Source organism: Cervus canadensis, chromosome 1 (genome assembly GCF_019320065.1).
Source record: "Cervus canadensis isolate Bull #8, Minnesota chromosome 1, ASM1932006v1, whole genome shotgun sequence".
Taxonomy (NCBI): Eukaryota; Metazoa; Chordata; class Mammalia; order Artiodactyla; family Cervidae; genus Cervus; species Cervus canadensis.
Genome location: NC_057386.1, coordinates 100,569,800 through 100,593,632, shown reverse-complemented (window position 1 = coordinate 100,593,632; position 23,833 = coordinate 100,569,800). Strand labels below are relative to the sequence as shown.

The window sequence follows — 23,833 nt, the reverse complement described above, 5'->3', positions numbered from 1 at the left end:
AGGTTAAAGCACAGAATGGAAATGTAACTTTTAAGTATTATAATTAACATATTTGTGAATGAAATATGAAAAAATTGATAAGATAAAAGGCTTACATGGATAGTTTAGTGAATTTATATTTTGTAGAATCAGAATCAATGGAATCAAGGGGATTAATAAGTTTTTTATTTTTTATTTATTTTAAAAATTAATTAAACATATATATATATATACATTTTTTCTGTGCTGGATCTTCGTTGCTGCATGTGGGCTTTCTCAGCACGGTCAGCCGTCAGATTGTGGTGCATGGGCTTCTCACTGCAGTGGCTTCTCTTATTGCAGAGCATAGTCTTCCACAGTTGTGGCGTGTGGGCTCCATGGTGGTGGCGGGGGCCTAGTTGCCCTGCAGTGTGTGGGATCTTTCCGGACCAGGGATGTAATAGGTGTCCCCTGCATTGCAAGGTGGATTCTTAATCACAGGACCACCAGTTGAGAAGCACTAATCAGTTTTTCAAATGGTATAAGAAGGCAGAGGCTGTCAGTATTTTTTTGTGTTTGTATAATAAGGACTGAAAAATGTGACCAAATCCAGATTTGGTAAGACAGATTAGAATGAGACATCTATAAAGCCCCATTGGTTGGAATGCGGTGAAGTTAGGACTCTTCTGCTGGTAACAGTAACTTTGGGAGCAATCTGCCAAAACTATATTAAAATCTACATACTCTTCAAGGTAACAAGTTCAGTTTTAGAAGTTCATTCTAGTATTATACGCCAACCAATGTATAGAATTTATGTATAAGGATATTGTTTTTTGGTGCATTGTGAATAATTTAATTTCAAAATCTGGTGCATCTATTACCTTAATAATTATTTTACATTATTTTAAAAATTCATAGAACTGTAGAAAATGGTGTATCCATGTGTATGTTGGTGGGTTTTATTTTTTCATTTTATAGCTTTATTGATAAACAGTTCATGTACCATGCATGTGTGCTCAGTCCATAAATCCACTTATTTAAAGTTTACAGTTCTGTGCGTTTTGGTATATTTACACAGTTGTTCATCCATCACCATGGTCTAATTTTAGAACATTTCCAGCACTCACCTAAAACATCTTGTACACATTAACTGTCTTTCCCCAGGCCCCCAGCACCCCTCCCCCAGGCCAGAGCCCAAGCAATCACCAAATTCTTTCTATCTCTGTGGATTCACCTATGCTGATTATTTCATATAATTGAAATCATAGACTACATGGCCCTTTATCACTGGCATCTTTCATTTAGCATATTTTCAAGATTCATTCATGCTCTAACATGTATTGTGACTTCATTTTTTTTTTTTATTGATACATAGTATTCATTATACAGGCTTCCCTGATGGCTCAGACAGTAAAGAATCCACCTGCAATGCAGGAGACGTGGGTTGGATCCCTGGGTGGTGAAGATCCCCTGGAGGAGGGCATGGTAACCCATTCTAATATTCTTGCCTGGAGAATTCCCATGGACAGAGGAGCCTCGAGGGCTACAGTCCATGGGATCACAAACAGCTGGACACGACTAAGTGACTAAGCACAGCACAGCACATTTATTACACAGATACTGTATTCTGTTCATTAGTTTTGCTGAATTTTAGCATGTGGTGATAGTCACTCAGTCATGTCCGACCCTTTGCAATCCCGTGGACTGTAGCCTGCCAGGCTCCTCTGTTCGTGGTATTCTCCAGGCAATAACTCTGGAGTGGGTTGCCATTTCCTTCTCCATTTAGCATGTAACAGAGTACATAATAGGTTGTTTTCTGCTAATTTAAACAAGATCATTTTACTCACATGTGAAAAGAGCATATTTTAGAAAAATGCTTTAAAATAAACAGTTCCCAGAATTTTCTAAAGATATGAGCTTTTATGAAATCAATGAGAATAATTCATGATGACTGGGAAGAAGAAAAAACTAAGGAATATATTGGTAAGAAAAAGAAACAAAGAAATTATTTGCTCTTATATTCTGTGAAGTTTTCCTTTAAATAAATTCTGGGGTTTATTGTGTTAGAAGTTTACATTTTAATGAAACTATGGAGCTTTCCTGTCTCCATTATTTCTTTAAGATAACAAAGATAACAAAAATTGAACATAAATGACATTTTCCTAATAATCCCTAAATGTCTTGGGACACATTCTAATTTCCTTCACTGTGGCTAATGAGTTAATTTCTAGTCTCCTTCCCAGCTTACTTTTTAGAAGAGAGGTTTATGAACAGTGTAAAAGTCAAATTATAGTGGAGCTTATGTGCAAAATGTAAGGAACATTCATTTCAAAGGGAATCATGTACTTGAATATATTCCTCTTTCAAGTCTTATTTAATTTTGGTAATCTAGTGAATAAATCTAGAGTATACAATATTATTGACAACTAATTTTTAGTTGGAAACAATACTTGTTTTTATATTGCACTTATATTTAGGTAGTAGTATCTGAAATTCTGCACCCAGTGGGGAGAGTTTTTCCCACATCACCAAGCAATCCTCTAACACCAGTCCCACACGACTTCCCCCATCCCTCTTCAGATGACAATCACAAGCCCTGGTTGTCGCCTGTGCTTCTGACCTGCTGGCTATAGATTGGAGGTTTGATTTACTAAAGCAGCTCACAGAAATCAGAGAAACATTTTACTTTCAAGATGACTGATTTCCTATTTAAAAAAATATGACTCAGGAACAGCCGGGTGGAGGAGATGCACAGGGCAGGTATGGGGAAAAGGTGTGGAGTGTCTTGCCCCATCTCCTAGCATACTATCCTTCCCAAATCAGCATGTGCTCACCTGCCTCAAACTTTTTGGGTTTTAATGAAGACTTTATTACAAAGGGAGATTGATTAAGTTATTGTCCATTGGCAATTAATTAAATCTGTAGCTCCTCTCCCACCCCTGAAGTCAGGGGATGGGACTGAAAGTTTCAATTCTCTGATCATATGGTTGGTGTTCTTGGTAACTAGCCCCCATCCATAGGTGAGGTCCAAACCACCTCATGAACACAGCAAGACACTTTTGTCAATTTCACCACTTAGTGAAAATTCCAGTGGTTTTAGGCATTCTGTTTAAGGATAAAAAAGACAATATATTTCTTATTATAAATGGCATTATTACAGTACTTCATTTTACTTTTTAAAAATTTTAAAACATCATCATCAACAACAACAAAGCTATCAGGTCATGGACCATGTTTATAGACTTGCTCAGTATTTGCCAGTTCTCAAATGCTGTGTCTAATGTGGTAGAATTTATATTATTCTTCCTTTATGACACACACTACTTCATATGCATTGGAAAATCTCTTCATATGGCTTCCTCTCCCTATAATATACGTCTATGGGTGAAAATTCATCTTTAGAGCCCTAGCTATCAACGTGCCACCCATGTTTTAGGCAGTCAATAAGGGATTACAGAATAGAATGTTGTGTGGGAAGAACTCTGAATAAGTCCTCAAAAGATCCAAGCTTCAGTGTGAAATTTTGAATTTGTGTCTGTGTTTCTTCACATCATTTATTTCGTTCCATATCTGAAAAATAGAAGAATGCACTGAAGAATTTAAAGATACCTTCAGGTTCTAAATTTGAAGCCCTCTTTTCTACACTATTTACATTCTTTTGGAAGCCTTTCTGGACAGACAATTTCTCTTGCTAGCTTTACTATTGCTTTGAGTACACATATCTTTAAACAAAGAGATGGATTCTGTGTATATATTTTTTATCATTTGTAATTGTCTGTGTTTAGTCTCTCGTGTGGGGAGCTGGTACCAAAATTATAAGCTTTCACTCTCAGCCTAGCATTTGTGCAACCTGTAAGTATGAGTAAATGTCAGTTGCCTTGAAAATCTAGTTTGTTAGTTACCTCTTTGTTTTTTTCAGCTAAGGGAAGGTTTCTCTCACTTGTTCCCAGAAGAATTTAGTATTTCAGATGGCAAGTTACTGAGAGCAGCTCCTCTTCTTTATCGCAGACTTCACTTTGGAAAATCAACATTTTCAGAGCCTGTTCTAATACTCAAATTGATAGGGAGAAGCGTGATGCTCCCTGATCTAGAGTTTCTATCTGGCATTGTGATGATACATGTAGTGGACCTCTATAACCAGAGGATGCTAAGAGCTGGAAACTGCCACTGGGTTTTTCTTTCCACTGATGAAAAAATAAACAATGTTCTCTAGCCTGGTGAAAGCAAAAATTTTTTGCACACACAGTATTCCCTAACTAATTTTCATTCCACTTTCAGTTATAAAATGTGTGTCAGACCATTAGCTTACAGCTTAAAACTATAATCACTTAGAATTATGCAAAGGACTATATATATATATACACACACACACAGACACACTCATACATACATATATATATGTGTATACATACAACACACACACACACACACACGTATTTATTCATCTTCTCCAGGACTTTTGAATGTATTGGGGAGAAAAAATTTCCTCTACTCTTCTAGGTCCTTCTGGATGATTATTAAATTGACGTGAAACAGATTACTGGGAGAAAATATAATTTCAATTTCATGAGTACAAGAGTTTACAGAAATATGAGACTCAAAGGAGTGACCAAAGCACACAGCTTTTAGACCTTTTAGATAAAGGAACAATAAATTTGAGAAGAACTGAGAAGACAGACAAACTTAAGCTTGGGTATTAATTAGTGAAGAACTAAGCAGAGTTTGTTTATGTAGCCTTCTTGGCCCTGAATTCCTGATCTCCAGCAATAAGGCTCTCTGTTTACCTCCTGGTGGGAGGAGGGTATCTTTCACTAGAAGATTTATTTCACGCTTCCAGGGGGAACAAAAATGGTCAGAATATCCTTCTTGCTTTTGCTTGAGTAATTTTATTCAAAATAATGAATCTGCCAAGAAGCACATTTTGAGCTGGGTTTTTCATTTTCTTTTTCAAAATTTATTTTTAATTGGAGGATGATTGCTTTACAGTGTTGTGTGGGTTTCTGCCATACATCAACATGAATCAGCCATAGGTGTATATATGCCCCCTCCCTCCTGAACCTCCATCCCACCCCATCCGATCCCTCTAGGTTGTCACAGAGGGCTGGGTTGAGCTCCCAGTGTCATATAGAAAATTCCCACTGGGGTATACATTAAATATATAACATTATACAGAAGGAAGTGACCAAACCATCCCGAAGAAAAAGAAATGCAAGAAGGCAAAGTAGTTGTCTGAGGAGGCTTTACAAATAGCCAAGGAAAGAAGAGAAGCAAAAGTCAAGGTAGAAAGAGAAAGATATATTAGATTGAGTGTAGAGTTTCAGAGAATAGCAAGGAGAGACAAGAAGGTCTTCCTAAGTGAACAATGAGAAGAAATAGAGGAAAACAATAGAATGGGAAAGACTAGAGATTTTTTTAAGGAAATTAGAGATACTAAGGGAACAGTTCATGGAGAATGGGCATGATAAAGGACAGAGATGGTAAGGACCTAACAGAAGCAGAAGATATTAAGAAAAGGTGGCAAGAATACACAGAAGAACTATACAAAAAAGATCTTAATGACCCAGGTAACCATGATGGTGTGATCACTCACCTAGAGCCAGACATCCTGGAGTGTGAAGTCAAGTAGGCCTTAGGAAGTATTACTGTGAACAGTAGAGGTGACAGAGTTCCAGCTAAGCTATTTAAAACCCTAAACACTGATGCTGTTAAAGTGTTGCACTCAATATGTCAGCAAATTTGAAAAAATGAGCAATGGCCACTGGACTGGAAAGAGTCCAGTATTCATTCCAATCCCAAAGAAGGGCAATGCCAAAAAATGTTCAGCTACTATACTACTGCACTCATTTCACATACTAGCAAGGTAATGCTCAAAATCCTTCAAGGTAGGCTTCAGCAGCAAGTGAACCGAGAACTTCCAGATGTATGAAATGTGTTTAGAAAAGGCAGAGGAACCAGACACCAAACTGCCAACATTAGTTGGATCATAGAGAAAGCAAAGGAATTCCAGAAAAACATCTACTTCCACTTTGTTGACTATGTAAAGCCTTTGACTGTGTGGATCACAACAAACTGTGGAAAATTCTGAAAGAGATGGGAATACCAGACCACCTTGCCTGCCACCTGAGAAACCTATATGCAGGTCTAAGAAGCAACAGCTAGAATCAGACATGGAACAACTGACTGGTTCCAAATTAGGAAAGGAGTATGACAAGGCTGTATATTGTCACCCTGCTTATTTAACTTATGTGCAGAGTACATCATGTGAAATCTCAGGCTGGATGAATCACAAGCTGGTATCAATGTTGTTGGGCGACATATCAACAACCTCAGATACGCAGATGATACCACTCTACTGGTAGAAAGTGAAGAGGAACTAAACAGCCTTTTGACAAGGGTGAAGAGGAGAGTGAAAAAGCTGGCTTTAAACTCAACATTCAAAAAACTAAGATCATGGCATCTGGTCCCTTCACCTCATGGAAAACAGAAAGGGAAAAAGTGGAAGCAGTGACAGATTTCTTAATCTCCAAAATCACTGTGGATGGTGAATGTAGCCATGAAAGTAAGATGCTTGCTCCTTGGAAGGAAAGCTATGACAAGCTTAGATGGTATATTAAAAAGCAGAGACATCACTTTGCCTTCAAAGATCTGTATAGTGAAAGCTATGATTTTTCCAGTAGTCATATATGAATGTGAGAGTTGGACCACAGAGAAGGCTGAGTGCCAAAGAATTGACACTTTTGAATTTTGCCAGAGAAGACTCTTGGGAGTCCTTTGGACTGCAAGGAGATCAAACCAAGTCAATCCTAAAGGAAATCAATCCTGAATATTCATTGGAAGGACTGATGCTGAAACTGAAGCTCCAATACTTTGGCCACCTGATGCAAAGAGCTGACTCATTAGAAAAGATCCTGATGCTGGGAAAGATTCAAGGCAAAAAGAGAAGGGGACAGTAGAGGATGAGATGATTAGAGAGCATCACTGACTCAATATTGGGATAAGAATTTGAGCAAACTCTGGGAAATGGTGAAGGACAGGGAAACCTGGTGTGTTGCAGTTCATGGGGTTGCAAAGAGTTTGAACATGGCTTAGGGAGCAAAAAACAACAATAAGCAATGTATATGTTTCAGTGCTGCTTTTTCAATTCATCCCACCCTGTCCTTCCCTGGCTTTGTCCACAAGTCTGTTTTCTATTGCTGCAAATAAGTTTGAGCTAGCCTTTTCTGAACCTCATTAGTTTCCTCTTCTGAAACTTCCCTGAAAGTTTCATACTTACAAGTTGAGCTGGTAGCTGTGAAGCAAGAATTAGGCTAGTAGCTGAATTACTGACTGGTCCATGCTTCTTTGTTCCATGGATTGTTCCATGGTTCCATGCTTTAACCAAAAATTCAGTCCTGAGAATAGGTTAGTTCTGTTAAACAGTTGTGATTCATAACACAGGGTGCATTTTAAGACAGTATTATATAATACCAATAACCCAATCTCACTGCCATGTTTGAGGACTTCATGAGCCAAAATTGCAGCAAAATTAATCTTAAGGGATCAGAGATTCAATTTTCAATTTGTACTTGATATAAATTTATCAACTGCTTAGATGGAAGTTGAGGTAACTGAGTGAAAAGTGCAGACCAATAATCCAAATAAAATTTGTGTTTTTTTAAGCAGATCAAAAAAAATTAAGGTACAGTTTTATGTAAAAATACTATTGACATTAAAGCTTATTTTCAAAGGACTTATAATAAATTTATTCAACTTTATTCACCTTGAACATGCATAAAATTATTTTCCCAAGATTTCTTTTTCACAAACCTATAAATTTTCATGTCCACTTTGGTTTGTCCTTGTTTTTTCTGCCTCTTCAGAAACAATAAGCTTTATTTTAGGAAAAATTACTTTCTCTTTTCTCAGAAAAATGTATCTCCATTCTTCATACCCTTTCTTACCAAAAAACATATAGTCTATTTTTTTTCCCAAACACACATTTGTTTCCCTCGTTAGTTCTAGTAATTATAATCAGATAACTCATTGGAATTCTTTAATCTTAAATACATGAACTTCCAGTGATATCTAAGAAGTAAGCAAACGTGAACTGTCAATTTTTCTATACCAGCAATCTTTATATTGGCAGATTTATGTGTTTATGTGCTTCCTTTAAGTACAATTTTTCAGTATGGCATAAGTTATGTTTCCTAAGATACTCAAGCATCTTTAGTCTCTGTAATAAGAGACCAGAAGTTGTTAAACTTAGATGTGCTTAGCATTTAAGATTTCAGTATCTTATCTTACTTAAAATAATCTGTACTTTCAATGAATCCCCATCATTTAATTAACTTAGTGAACTTTTAGGGTTGGAAGTGACCAAAGAGATTTGGGAAACTATGTAAGGAGATATATCATAAAACAATCATTGCTAAAAATCTACCTTAAAACTTTCATTTTGCTTATATCTATTTAATTCATCTGTTTTTAACAATTATGCTCATGAACATTTTATAAGATATTAAAGAAGTTAGCCATCCTTTTATACTATTTTTCTTGCTGACAAATTTTGTAACAGAAATAGCATGAGCTTATTTGACTTTCAGTGAACCTAGGTAGGATAAAAGTACTATTCTTCATATTGATTACTCTAAAGCCACGTCAGTATTACTTAAACCAACAAACTACTTTCTAGTTACTGAAAATTATTATACATAACATGAACTTCAAAAGCATTTGAGTTGATTTCTATTATATCTCTGAAATTTAGAAATACTTAATTCATAAGCATTTATTTTTAAGCCAAATAGAGCCCTGTCTCAATATTGGTAATACCATCCAGAGGTAGAAGAGTACCATAACTCTAGTGTGCATACATAGATGTACTTACAAACACAAAGCTCTTATAGCTTTTCTTGTAAAATTTTAGCCATGAACCAAGTATAACAATATAAAACTCACGAGTCTGTTAATAACAGTTGCAATAAGTTGTTTATCTATTCATCTGATTGAAACTTTCCTCTATTTTTGGAGGATGTTTTTAAGAATCATATTTATCTTTGATATCAATCATATTGGTAATTACCAGTCATATTGGTAATATTAAGGAGGCTGTGAACTGGATTTTGAAAAAAGACCTTTCCAGCAGTTTGTATTTTAAAAGGCTAGATTTTCTTTCCTTTTCTTTTTTCCCTTCAGACTTTACTGACTGAGCTAGCCAGACTCAGTTGCAGGCAACTGTGAGAAGGAGTGTTTATATTTAAAAACATGGTACAAGTTACAATTTTAAGGGACAGTGAAAGAATGAATTTTTTGAGCTCCCTAAATTTGGTAAAAATCCCCTGAAGTGAAGGTAAAAAGGTTTTATAATTTAAAGGGTCTGTTGCTGTCCAAGGATGTAAATTCTTTGGGGGTCTAAGACTTATTCACAAAGGATATTGCATAGGAAAGTGTGAAGCTGGCAGGACCTGATTATAGAACCCAGGAAAACAGATCTTATGTTTGAGACTTACTGCTTGTTCTGAATGCTTCTGTTAAATTTATTTCCTGACTTGTAATATTTACATGAGTGACCTCTATATCTTAGGTCTTAGGCTGTCGTGTTCTCTGTAAATCTTGTAGCAAAGCGAAGTTAAAATAGTAGCTGGGTGTTTATTATTTTTTTCTAGGGAAAATGGAGGAGTTTGGGGAGTTAAGGGAATTGCTGATGAGATGTGTTCAGATTTCAAGAAAAGGAATTTATATTGAATGGGGACTTTAATTTTATTCTAAGTGTTATTTTCTGTTGTTTTTTTTTTCCCACCTTGTTAAGAGAGTTCCTAAGGCTAGCTGTTACATTTCTTTGTGTCCTCTTTTTAATTTGGCCATCTCATTTATACCAATAAGACAATTTTTGAGGACAAGAGCTTTCTTTTTCCAAAAAATATTTATTTATTTGGCTACACCAGTCTTAGTGGCAGCATGCAGGGTCTTTAGTTGTGGCATGAGAACTCTTAGTTGCGGCATGTGGGATCTTGCTCCCTGACTAGGAATGGAACCTGGGCCCCCCTGCATTGGCAACATGGATTCTTAGCCACTGGCCCACCAGCGAAGTCCCAAGGATGTGTGTGTGTGTGTGTGTGTCCATGAGTCACTAAGTTGTGTCCAACGTTTTGCGACCCCATTGATGACAGCTCGCCAGGCTCCTCTGGATGAGAGCTTTCTAAAAATGTTTTCTTTCTTTCTTTTTAATATAATCAATTCAAAGAATCTATCACCTGGCCATTGACAAGTCAGATCTTTTAATCTCAATAGCGACTCAAACTGATAAGGCTTTTTATGGCTTAACTAAGGGCTCAAGAGGAGTCTGGGCTTCCCAGGTGGCTCAGTGGTAAAGAATCTGCCTGCAATGCAGGAGTCACAGGTTTGATCTCTGGGTCAGGAAGATCCTCTGGAGAAAGAAATGGTACCCACTCCAATATTTTTGCCTGGGAAACCCCATGGACAGAGAAGCCTGTTGGGTTATAGTCCATGGGGCTCACAAGGGTCGGACACAACTTAGCAACTAAACCACCACCACCCAAGAGGGGTCCACAGTAAATTGCAAGAGCTCACAAGATCCATTCATTTCACTCCCAAAAAGAGCCTAAGAAATCAAAGACTTTGTCATATAGGTGGTAAGGATGCTGTAGAGAAAAGAATGTCTTCAGATCCACATGGAAAGTTGTAAAGCCTCCAGTTACAGGCCTGCTAATCTCTAACTGGGGCAGATGCTACTGGAATGGGGAATTTTCTAGCCTCAGGAAATGAAGGTTGAGACTATAAAGGTCTTTTATGGACCTGATGTTCTCACAGGTCACAAAGCCAATTAAGACAAAGAACAAAGCGAAAGGAAAACTTCATCTTATAGTTTTCCTCCTTATGACAAATGACACAACAGACAACAAAACACATGGAAAATGGTCAACAGAAAATAAAAATTCTCAATTTTTTACCAGAAGCCAAATAAGCTAGTTCGACAAATATTTTCTCCTGCTAATCTAAATTTAGCTAAAGGAAAGAAAAGAGTTCTCACTATTTTCATTTCCATGGGGCCCTGCAGGCAGAGATTCAGGAGACTGACAGGTACAAATCCTTACCTTCAGCCAGGGCTCCTCAGAAGTCCCAGGTTTATCAGCTGCGGTAGACTCAAGGCAAACAGCATTCAGCTAGTGAAGTTTATCCTGCTGACTGTTTTTCCAGCTGTTGGGGAAGAAAATGTTTTCTCTACACTTCCAAGTTCTTCTGGCTGGTCTAACAATTAAATTCACATGAGACAGATTACAGAGGAAAATCAAATTTTAATTTTGTACTCTCAGTTGTTTATAGAAATATGGGACTCAGAGAAATGATCAAAGCAAGCAACTTGTATACAGTTGACCCTTGAACAACACACACATTTTAACTATATGGGTCCACTTACACACCAATTTTTTTCAATAAAAATTTGAAAAAAATTTTTTGTTGGTCCTCTTTTTTCAAATCCATGGGTTTTGCATATATAGATTCAACCAACCACAGATCAAAATTTTCAAGCCATGGTTGGAAGAATTCATGGATGAGAAATCTACAGATATGGAAGGCTGTCCCATTTTATATAAGAGACTTGAGCACTCATGGATTTTGGTACACACAGTGACTCCTGGAACCAATTCCGATGGGAATAGCAAGAGACTTCTGTAACCTTTTAGAGAAAGTAGAAATTAAATTTTGAAGAACTGACAAGATGAAGAAATTCAGGCTTGAGTACTAGTTAGTATAAAAGCTGAGCAGAGTTTGTTCATGTAGCCTTCTTGGCCCTGAACTTCTGATCTCTGGCAGTAAGGATGTCTATTTCTGGTGTGAGGACAGTACCTTTTATATGCGAGAGTTTTCCTTCTCTCAGGAGGATGGAGGCAGGTCAGAGCATCCTCCTGTCACTGGCTGTTTCTTCAGTAACTTTAATTCAAAATGATCAATATGCCAAAGTGGCGTATTTGGGGTGGCCTGCTCTGACCCCCATAAAATGTCTCTCATTTTCTACAGAAGAGTGGGTCTAACTCTCTTATTTTATCTTTTTACATAGAATGCCTAAAGAGAAACCAAAGAAATTGCCCTTGAGTGCCCTTGAGGGAAATGGTGATGAAGGAAGTAGAGGAAGGGAGCGAAAGAGAGGCAAAAAAGTGAGGAAGGAAGGAAAAGATTTATAATTATTTACAAATATATGGTAAAGGTGATGTAAGGAAGACCTGCTGCTGCTGCTGCTAAGTCACTTCAGTCGTGTCTGACTCTCTGCAACCCCATAGACGGCAGTCCACCAGGCTCTGCCGTCCCTGGGATTCTCCAGGCAAGAACACGGGAGTCGGTTGCCATTTCCTTCTCTAATGCATGAAAGTGAAAAGTGAAAGTGAAAGTGAAGTCGCTCAGTCGTGTCCGACTCTTTGCAACCCCATGGACTGCAGCCTACCAGGCTCCTCCGTCCATTGAATTTTCCAGGCAAGAGTACTGGAGTGGGGTGCCTAACCCTGGGGAAATAACTGAAGTCTGGAAGTCTCAATAATGGGTAGGCACATAGCTATGTTCTTTAATCCTAGGGAAATGATAATTGCCAAAAACGACTGCTGTCTAAAAATCTCCTACATTCTTATGTATAAATGTAGCATTCATACATATGTTTTTTAACTGATGATGTTTATAACCATGCTTTTCATTAATACACTTCTAACTCCAATTTTGACACTGCTCAAAATAAAAATTTGTTATTATTTGAAGCTCACAAAATGGATACCCACAGTAAGCTTTTAGGTAATATAGAGTTCCATGATTTAATTTAGAAGTAAATTTAACTCTCCTCCTCCCCACAGAGGCCATTTTGATGGCATCATATTGATGTCATCTAGCCTTTTGGAGGTGAGAAAAGGACATCCTTAATCTCTAATCCTAGAAAGTCAGCTCAGTGACCTAGGCTGATGGAGGTTTGGGAAGGTTGGCTTGTAGATATCATCCAATTTTTTTTTTTTTTTTTATCGGAGATGAAAATTCTGAGTGATTTGGAATTGCTAAGTTATAAAGTGTTTGGTGTCATTTTGTGGGTTGAAAGAGAAATCATGGTTGTTCAATGAACCCTAACCTCAAATTGAAGACATTTAGCAAGTAAAAAAACTAATGAGCAGAAGCTTCACTTTGTTGTTTCAGGACTTTTATATTCAAGAAGTACATTAAAAATATAAATGAACAAATATGGAACCAAAGAGAATTTTCAATATACCTTGAAGACTTGTATCATATTTGCATTATGGTTAAGAACTCTTCTTAGATTCTTGTTTTTAAGTTTCATTTGTAAATTAGTATCATCTTCTCCCTTTAGTTTATGCCTCTAAGATACCTGGCTCAGCCCTTCCATAGTCTAGAACACAGAGGCCATGTAGAAGCACATCCCTTTCAGATATAAGTATCTTTTCTTACCATATCTCCTCCTTCAGCACCAAAATCTAAGACAATACTCTAGGGGCAATCTGGCAAATTTGTCCCTTTGTATGACTAATATTAGAGATACTTCTATGTTTTAAGTCGAAGCAAGCTTTGTTATAATTTCCACCCTTAGGTCTTGCCAAAATCATGGAAAATGATTTTAATCTTTCATCTAGACTACTATCCTTCAAATATTTGAGGGCGATGGGCTTCTATTTTTATGTTATATACAGTCATATAGATTAGAGTAACCCGTTTCCTTTGACCATTCTCCATATGGAAAAATTTCGAAATTGTTAGTGTCCATCTAGAAAACAGCCTCTTGAGCAGGTGGTGCTCTCAACATGGTTGGAATGTCAGTTACTCTCAGCCTATGTTTATCAATAAAGCCTGAAACAGCATTTGCTTTCTGGAGAGCTTCTTCATTACAGTAATTTATTTTAAGCCTAAAATAAAATGTCTCTAATTCTTTGTCACAAGCTGTACTGTTAGACAACTTTTCCTCACTCTGTATTTATCCAGATTTTGTGACCTAAATGTAGGGTTCTGTATTCATCCATGCATTTCTTCCTGATTTCATTTTCTTTGTTTCAGCTACCATCTCAAGCTGTTTGTTCAATGGTGGTGAGCCTACAATTGACTTCCTACAATGTATTACAGTAAAACTTGCAAACCTCCCTGTGGATTAGTGGCAGGAGATGGTTATCCTTGATTTCTTTGGTCCTCTTTGGAGATTAGTGCACAGTTGGTGCCAGCAGCTATTAGGCAGCATGAAATGACATGATTTAATTATTGAAAATGTTTGGATACGCACTAAAAGTTTCTTGTCTAGTGTTGTAATTGAATCCATCAATGCCTACAAATACAATAACAATTTGTGAGTTTTCAAGTTTTGTCTTTTCATGAGATTTTATAAGAATTACTTTTTCTCATTACTTTTATGAATTTATTTTACTGGTCTGATACTCAAAGCTGAATTGTATATTGTAGAATTATGGGATGGCTCTGCTGACTCCTGACTCATGCCCTAAATTAAGGGATGGCTCTGAATATTTTCTCAAGGGTGACTTCTGCTTCTGCATTTGAGCTACAAATTAAGAGAGGCTTTGAAAAAGATGCTAGGGCTTGAAGAACGTTTTCAAGGACAGAAGTGTAAAAAGACAAGCTGTTGTTGATAGATTAAAAATGAGATGCAAATACTGGCCTGCAGACAATTTGTCCTTCATAGCGAAAAAGTTCAGGAAAAAATCCTCTGTGATTCAAGCAGACTCTAGGGAAAGTTGCAGAATTTTTTTCTTTTTCTATCTCACTTTCAGCGTTTTTAAAATGCCTTATGGTTCTGACTTCAGTCATATTAATTAAAGCATCTCATCTGTAGCCTTGATTTAGTTTCCTTTGCTTTGATCTGAGAATTCAAAAGGGATCGTGTGAGAGTGGAGGTTTGGCACTTTTTTTATATTTAAGCATCTCTTGTGTTTAAATCCTTCCTTCAAGACCCAGCAATGGAGACATTGGGCAGGTTGTGAAATTTACTTCTGGAAATTTAGTTTTCTCCATGTAACATGGGTTTTTCTGTGAGTAGAAAATAACATAACACATCTAAGTCACCTGATGGAGTGTCTTGTATATTGCAATCATTTGCAAATTTTTGTCCTTTTCTTCCAGGTTCAAGCATTCTTACAACACTCTTCTATTTTACCCCCATACAGATGAATATAAGAGTTTTGTTTAAGAGAGCTTGTTGTAAAATATTAACAAGCTTACTATAATATGTTGGTGGGAATGCAAACTAGTACAGCCACTATGGAAAACAGTGTGGAGATTCCTTAAAAAACTGGAAATAGAACTGCCATATGACCCAGCAATCCCACTTCTGGGCATACACACTGAGGAAACCAGATCTGAAAGAGACACGTGCACCCCAATGTTCATCGCAGCACTGTTTATAATAGCCAGGACATGGAAGCAACCTAGATGCCCATCAGCAGACGAATGGATAAGGAAGCTGTGGTACATATACACCATGGAATATTACTCAGCCGTCAAAAAGAATTCATTTGAACCAGTCCTAATGAGATGGATGAAACTGGAGCCCCTTATACAGAGTGAAGTAAGCCAGAAAGATAAAGAACATTACAGCATACTAACACATATATATGGAATTTAGAAAGATGGTAATGATAACCCTATATGCAAAACAGAAAAAGAGACACAGAAATACAGAACAGACTTTTGAACTCTGTGGGAGAAGGTGAGGGTGGGATGTTTCAAAAGAACAGCATGTATACTATCTATGGTGAAACAGATCACCAGCCCAGGTGGGATGCATGAGACATGTGCTCGGGCCTGGTGCACTGGGAAGACCCAGAGGAATCGGGTGGAGAGGGAGGTGGGAGGGGGGATCGGGATGGGGAATAAGTGTAAATCTATGGCTGATTCATATCAATGTATGACAAAACCCACTGAAATGTTGTGAAGTAATTAGCCTCCAACTAATAAAAAAATTAAAAAAAAAATTAAAAAAAATAAAAAGCAGAGATATTACTTTGCCAAAAAAAAAAATAAAGTAGCAATGGCATTCCAGTCCATATTTCAGAGATGCTTTTATTTGTTTTGTTATCATTGTTTTTATTGCATAATTTTGTTTCTCAATAACAGGAAGAAAATTAATCTGCCCCTTTTGAAAACTAAAAGAACATTTTGTCTGACTAGAACTAGAAGTCTACTTATATCAAAATGATTTAGATGCTGTTTTAGAATATTTGATAAAAGGAAAATACCTTCTCTTTGGAAGGAGGAGAACAATAGGGTTAATAATAAGGACAATGGCTGTTCATTGATGATAGAGGATATGGACCATTTATTGATGTGACTCTACTTGGGAAATAGAAATGACTATGGATTTCTGATATCTTTTAGTGGAATAAGGAAGGGAGAAGAGCTGCCTACCAGGGTTTTTATTATTGTTAGGTTGAAGTCCAGAAAAGGCAGATCCAGTATTTGCCTTCCCAGTGAGGTATCTACAAAAAAGTTTAAAAATATGCTAAAATTCACTTCTTTTTGAGTTTTGAGATATAAATTAAAGATAAAATTAGACACATTGGTGACAAGTGACATTCTGTAAAAGCTACTTAATTATAACTCTGTAAGTTCTAAAACTAATTTTTAAGGTAACACTCTTCTAATATTTTTCATCACCAAAATTCCTTCTTCCCTTGCTATATTTTCTGTCCATATTCCAAAACCAAGACCAGGCAGCATTGTATATGCTCTGATCTCAACCTGTACACACTTGCCCTGTCCAGTTTCCCAGAAGAAATGTTCTGTCCTTGACTAAGAAGTAAAGGAAGTTCTTTACATGCCCTCACAACCTGCATAAAAATAAACACAGAATGGCTTAAAGACTTAAATATAAGACAGGACATCATAAAACTAGAAGAAAGCATAGGAAAAACATTCTCTGACATAAATCACAGAAATGTTTTCTTAGATCAGTCTCCCAAGGCAAGAGAAATAAAAACAAAGATAAACAAATGAGACCTAATCAAACTTACAAACTTTTGTACAGGAAAGGAAACCATAAAAATGAAGAGACAACTTATAGAATGGGAGAAAATATTTGCAAATGATGCAAATAACAAAGGGTTAATCTCCAAAATGTACAAACAGCTCATACAACTCAACAACCAAAAAACCAACCTCATAGAAAAATGTACAGAAGACCTTAATAAACATTTCTCCAAAGAAGACCTACAGACAGCCAACAAGCACATGAAAAGATGCTCAGCATCACTAATTACTAGAGAAATGCAAATCAAAACTACAATGAGGTACCACCTCACACTGGTCAGACTGACTAACATAAAAAGTCTATAAAAAGTAATTGCTGGAGAGGTTGTGGAAAAAAGGGAAGCCTCCTATGCTGTTGGCGGGAATATAAGTTGGAGCAGCCACTATGGAGAACAGTATGGAGGTTCCTTAAGAAACTAAAAATAGAACTACCATGTGATCCTTCAATCCCACTCTTGGGTATATAATCCCAAGAAAACCATAATTTGAAAAGATACATACACCCCCATGTTCATTGAAACAGGAATGCTTCCAGGTTGCTTCCAGGACATGGAAGCAACCTAAAAGGGAGGAGGGGAGGGAGGGAGAGGGCTGTTTTAGGAGATTGGGATTGGCAGTTGCAAACTATTGTACAGAGAATGGATAAACAGCAAATCCTACTGTTTGGCGCAAGAAACTATATCCAATTTCCTGAGATAAACCATAGTGGAAAAGAATATTTAACAAAGTATGTATGTATGTATGTATATAACTGGGGTTTTCCTGGGGCTCAGTAGGTAAAGAATCTGCCTGCAATGCAGGAGACCCAGGTAAAATTCCTGCATTGAGAAGATCGCCTTGAGAAGGAAATGGCAACCCATTCCAGTATTCTTGCATGGAAAATCCCATGGACTGAGGAGCCTGGCAGGTTACAGTCCATGGAGTCGCAAGAGTTGGATGTAACTTAGTGACTAAACCACCGCACATATATAATTGAGTCATTCTGCTCTATAGCAGTGATTGGCATAATACTGCAAATCAACTATAATTCAACAAAAAGTAGAAATAAAACTATTTTAAAAAGAAGTGAATGAAATTCTTTAAAGAATTTCAAGGTTTTTCTTTGTCAAGACATGATTAATAAAAGACACAGAAGGACTGATGGTTGCACATGATTGAAATCAGTATGATCTTAATTACTGTTCAGATTCTTTATGATACAGAAATGACAATAGTTATACTATTAGAGGAATCCGGCCCTTTTTTGTCCTTTTACTTCTCTGTGATGGTCTTCAGTGCCCATTGCTCTGGTCACCCTGCTCCAGTACAAATCTCTCAGGACCAACTTGAAAATTCATTTTCAATGGATAATAAAGCACTGGTGTAGGGAAGAGATTTGCATTTATATATCACCAAATGTCTATTAGATTTAACTCATTGTGAAGGCAGGGCATATTTTTTAGGTTAATAATGGATCTGCCTCTCACCAGGGAAAGTAGTGGAAAAACAGTGCTTCAGGAATATCAGGGTCAGTCCCACAAATTCACCTGCTCCCCTTGGTCCTGAAATGCCCTTCAGCTATATCAGTTCTGTAAACTGTTAAAGAACTCGCAAGGGCTCTGTTTACTCTGCGTGAAGTTTACTCTGCTCACTAGTATTTAGTAGGATGATTTTTTTTTTATCAGCTTCACCCAAATAAGCAGTCGTTCTTAACTTTTCTGAGCCATGGACTCCTTTTTAAAGGATACAGTGGAAATTATAGACCTTTTCTTCAGAAAAATACACACACGCTCGTAAATGATATTGTACTGAATTTCACATTATCAATGGACTATTTAGAGTATGGCCAAGAGACTTGAAAGAAATGATGCCTCAAATATTTCAGAGTCCTGGAGAGCCTGGGTCTAGGACAAGCTTCCCTCGGGGAAGATGGACGGCTGATGAGCAGACGTTGGGGGCGGGGGGGGGCTGTTCATCATCAGTGTGTTTTGACTGCTGGGCATCTGTTCTGACAGAGCCTGATTCTCACGATGTGAGAAACATCGTTGGATGAAGGAGGTCAGGGAAAAGGCCAAAGATGAGAGAGTGTGGTGGGTCCTATGGAGGATGGAGAGGAAGTAGAGGGTATCACAGCTCTCAGTCCACTGGGAATTGCCCCAAGAGCCAGCTTGGGCACAGTGACTCACCGTTCAGGAGGAGCGAGCATTACATGCTGGGCTGCAGGTCCCAGGTGGGCTATACTGACTGTGAAAATATCCTTCCTCCCGCTCCACCCCCACTCTCTGCCACATCTATACTCTTCTGCTTTTTCAATCATGAAGTAGGATCTATTTTTGTACTCTTTGAATCTGGCCTGAGTTTATGACTTGCTTTGTCCAAGGGCATGTGGTAGAAATGCTCATGTGCCAGTTTTGAGGCTAAGCCTCAAGCTCTGTCTCCGTCTCCCCCTCTCTCGTTCACTCTTGTTCTCTTTTCTCTATCCCTGCCAAGAAAATATCCTCAGACGAGCCTGCTGGAGGAGGCACACTGGTCAGATATCCCAGAGCCTGTATGTGAAAGAATGTCCATCTGAGATGTGAAAACCTGCTGCTGACCATGGACACCTGAACAAGATTTGTTGAATCGAGTTGGGATCTCTAGCAGCACCCAGGCAACTTATATATACATGACCTGAAATAAATATTTGTTGCAACTCATGCTGCTGAGGCTTTCTGGTCCCATGTCACACAGCCATTACTACAGAATTAAATAACACATGCATCCAGGCTCGTTGGATTTAGATCTAAACACACAATAGGATCTTCAAATGGACTCATCTTCCTCATAAGGCTTGATGTGATCATGTCATTTGGAAAATTGGGATAATTTTTCTGAGAAGAGCAGTCCAGGCTTGGCACAGTCAAGTAGAGCATCCACTTAACATGATCATGCCAGGAATTGCATTTGGCTTTGAGGACAAGATGGCGGTGGGGGGCATGACTAGTTCTGGGTTATTTTTTGGTGGAGCTGGGCTCAGGTTTACTTCAGGCCTTTAGTCCTGCTTTAGGGAAGCCAGTTGTCATTCCTTAGACATTGTGCCTGTTCTATTCCCAACCAGAATTGTACTTCGCAGGCATTTCTGGAAGTTTCTACTGGCAGTAGTTCTGGGTGGGAACAAAGCTGTATGAGTGTAACCTCTTTGGAAGCTTTACTCTTAACCTGAAAGTGAACTCCAGCAAGAAAATCCCTAAAAGGAAAGAAAGAGCTGCCAACTATTTGATGGTTTGACAAACTTGTGGCTATATTTCTGTGCTATGATTTATTTACATTTTGTTAGCCCTTATCTTCTTTTAGGTTTTAAGCACTTGGATGATGATTCACACAAGGTCAAACACTGTTTCTTCCAAAACACAAAACTCTGGGGTGGAAGATGTGGGAAGACTGAATGCCGGGTCTTCTGATCTTTGGTCCAGTGCTCTGCCTCTGAGTTGTGTCATTCAAGGGGAATTATTTGACCTCTTTGATCTGGTTTCCTCCTCGGAGACATTTCTTTAATGATGATTTGATTGCCTCATACACGGAGTCATGGAGAAAACAATGCTGTTGAGGATTTTGAGAGTTCTGTTTCACTCTGAAAAATAACGCTACTTTCTTTAATATTAAATTGAGTTTTTTTTTTTTTCAGTCTGCAGAAATAAATGGCATAGAGACTTCCCTGGTGGTCCAGTGGTTCAGACTTCTCCTTCCAACGCAGGGATCTCGGGTTAGATCTTGGGTCAGGGAGCTAAGATCCTACATGGCTCAGGGCCAAAAAACCCAAACATAAAACAGGAGAAATATTGTAATAAATTCAAAAAAGACTTTAAAAGTGGAACTTGCCTGGTGGTGCAGTGGTTAAGAATCCGCCTTACAATGCAAGGGACACCCATTTTATCCTGGTCCAGGAAGATCCCACATGCCTCAGAGCCACTACTGAGCCCATGCCCTGCAACTACTGAAGCCCCTGTGCCCTAAAGCCTGGGCTCTGCGTCAAGAGAAGGCACCGCAATGAGAAGCCTGCACACGACAATGAAGAGTAGCCCCTACTCTTGGCAACTAGAGAAAGTTTGAGTGCTGTGATGAAGACACATCACAGCCAAAACAAACAAACAAAAAAGACTTTAAAAGTGGTCCACATTAAAAATCTTATAAAATTAATTCAGAAAAAATAGAAATTAATGGCACAGATAGCTGGTTTCACCATCCAGCTCTCACTAGGTAGGAATGGCAAACACACAACACGCAACACACACACACACACACACATGCACACACACATGTACACACACACGCACACACACGCGCGTGCACACACACACATGTACACACACTTCTGCTTGCCACTAAGTGCATCTACATTCATTTAAAAATTACATTTATTTTCTTTTATTTATATTAATGGAATGGTATTTGTGAATGGAATGTGAGAAGGAATGTGGAGGGCTTGAGTTTCCTGGCATCCTTCAGGATAAGGTAAGTCCACCGGGAGCACATGTGATCATCAGAGCTGCATGCCACACCTTCTGATAACACTTTAAAAAGCAGGAATTCTTGGTTTATCACCATTCTGAAGTTAAATATATGATGAAGTTCATTTATAGGCTTTGATATGGCACAGATGAAAAATGAATATGCTAAAATATTGCTTGTCTGTAGTTATAAATAGGTAACATGCAAACAACAAAAATAGAAAATCGGGTTTATGAAGTGTGCTAGTCAGGCCCAGAGAAGCAGAATCAAAAGGCTATACAGAGAGAGAAATTTGCTCACGTGATTATGGAGGCAACAAAGTCCCAAGATCTGCAGTCTGCAAGCTGGAGGACCAGGAAAGCTGTTCAGTCCAAGTGCAAAGGCATGAAAACAGGGAATCCACATCCAAGGGCAGGAAAAGGTGGATGTCTGAGCTCAAGCAGAGAGAGAATCTGTCCTTCCCCCACATCTTCCCTCTATTTAAGCCCTCAGTGTATTGGATAGTGCTTGCATGCAAGGATAACAGCCATCTCTTTAGTCTACTTTTGAAACGCTAATCTTGTCTGGAAACTCCCTCATAGCCACACCCAGGAACAATGTTTCACCAGCTCTCTGGGCACCCCTCAGCCCAGTCAAGGTGGTCCTTAAAATTAACCATCACGCTATGTTCTGTCTTGATCCTGGGCAATGAAAAACCATTTTTTGGCTCAAATTTCTTATCTACAATAGGAATTAGGGGCAGGGAATTACTATTTTTTTTTTTTTTTCCTGCTACGGCTCTTTTTTGAACTAAATAGCCATACATTGCTAGAAAATGTCAGGTTTTTTGGTATTCATGTGGTAATTTTTAATTTTTGACATTAATTGAACTTACAGAATGTAATATAAATTTTCCCCCATCTTGATATTTTGCAGCATTAAGAATGAAGAAGAAAATAAAGGGAAAGCAAAAGACTATGAGAAGCTGTTTTAATCTGGATAAACTCAGTATCACGGCAAATGTCATTTTCATATGACCTTTCTTATTGAACAGAAAGCTAATAAAAAATTTACTAGATGTCACTGACATTTGATTTCATTTTAACTATGAATCATTGGTTCCTGGGTGCTGGATTCTTTAGCACTTAGGTTTCACACTGTGTTTTTCTGATCATGAATCAATTGATTTCACATTATATCCCCAAATACATAGACTCCATGGTCAAATATCAGAATTTGTGTCCTCTGAGCAGAGCAACATTAGACTAAATTCCACAGCTCTACAAAATGGATTGTTGCAAATTCATAGTTTCCAAACTCAGCTGAGCATTTGAACTACTTATCAGATATGGTGACTGGGCAGAACATTTGAAATACGGACTCTCCTAGAATATCTAGGAAGAAGGTCAAAGTTCAATCTACGGTGTGAAGATGTGACAGCTGTCAAGAATTCTATGTTGAGTGAGGTTGCCAGAGATGAGATTTTAAAAAAAAAAATTATTTTTTATTGCAGGATAATTGCTTTACAGAATTTTGCTGTTTTTTGTTAAACCTCAACATAAATCAGCCATAGGTATACATATATCCCCTCCCTTTTGAAACTTCCTCCCATTTCCCTCCCCATCCCACCCCTCTAGGTTGATACAGAGCCCCTGTTTGAGTTTCCTAAGCCAGACAGCAAATTCCCGTTGGCTATTTATTTGACATATGGTAATGTAAGTTTCCTTTTAACTCTTTCCATACATCTCACCCTCTTCTCCCCTCTCCCCCTGTCCATAAGTCTATTCTCTATGTCTGTTTCTCCTTTGTTGCCCTGCAAATAAATTCTTCAGTACCACTTTTCTAGATTTCGTATATATATGTTAGAATATGGTATTTATCTTTCTCTTTCTGATTCACTTCACTCTGTATAATAGATTCTATGTTCATCCATCTTATTAGAACTGATTGAAATGCATTCTTTTTTTATGTCTGAGTAATATTCCATTGTGTATATGTACCACAACTTCTTTATCCATTCAGCTGTCAATGGACATCTAGGTTGCTTCCGTGTTCTAGCTATTGTAAATAATGCTGCAGTGAACAATGGGATACACGTGTTTTTTTCAATTTTGGTTTCCTGAGGGTATATGCCTAGGAGTGGGATTGCTGGGTCATATGGTGGTTTTATTCTTAGTTTTTAAAGAAATCTCCATATCGTCTCCCATAGTGGCTGTATCAAATTATACTCCCACCAACAGTGCAAGAGCATTCCCTTTTCTCCACACCATCTCCAGCATTTATTGTTTGTAGACTTTTTGATGAGGGCCATTCTGACCAGTGTGAGGTGATATCTCATTGTAGTTTTGATTTGCATTTCTTTAACAATGAGCGATGCTGATAATCTTTTCATGTGTTTGTTAGCCATCTGTATATC

At 37.9% G+C, this 23,833-nt stretch overlaps 1 long non-coding RNA gene across 3 annotated transcripts; it reads right to left on the bottom strand.

Moving 5' to 3' along the window:
• Positions 1–231: 231 nt before the first annotated feature.
• LOC122453758 lies at positions 232–21,882 on the bottom strand. 3 transcript variants are annotated; one of them, XR_006273162.1, is made up of 4 exons: positions 21,739–21,882; positions 11,052–11,154; positions 7,232–7,349; positions 232–429 (listed from the first exon to the last, which is right to left on the bottom strand). It is a non-coding gene; the product is annotated as an uncharacterized LOC122453758 (long non-coding RNA). The 3 variants fall into 3 exon arrangements; XR_006273163.1 differs by lacking the exon at positions 232–429 and adding an exon at positions 3,279–3,528; XR_006273160.1 differs by lacking the exon at positions 7,232–7,349.
• Between the last annotated feature and the right edge of the window lie 1,951 nt (positions 21,883–23,833).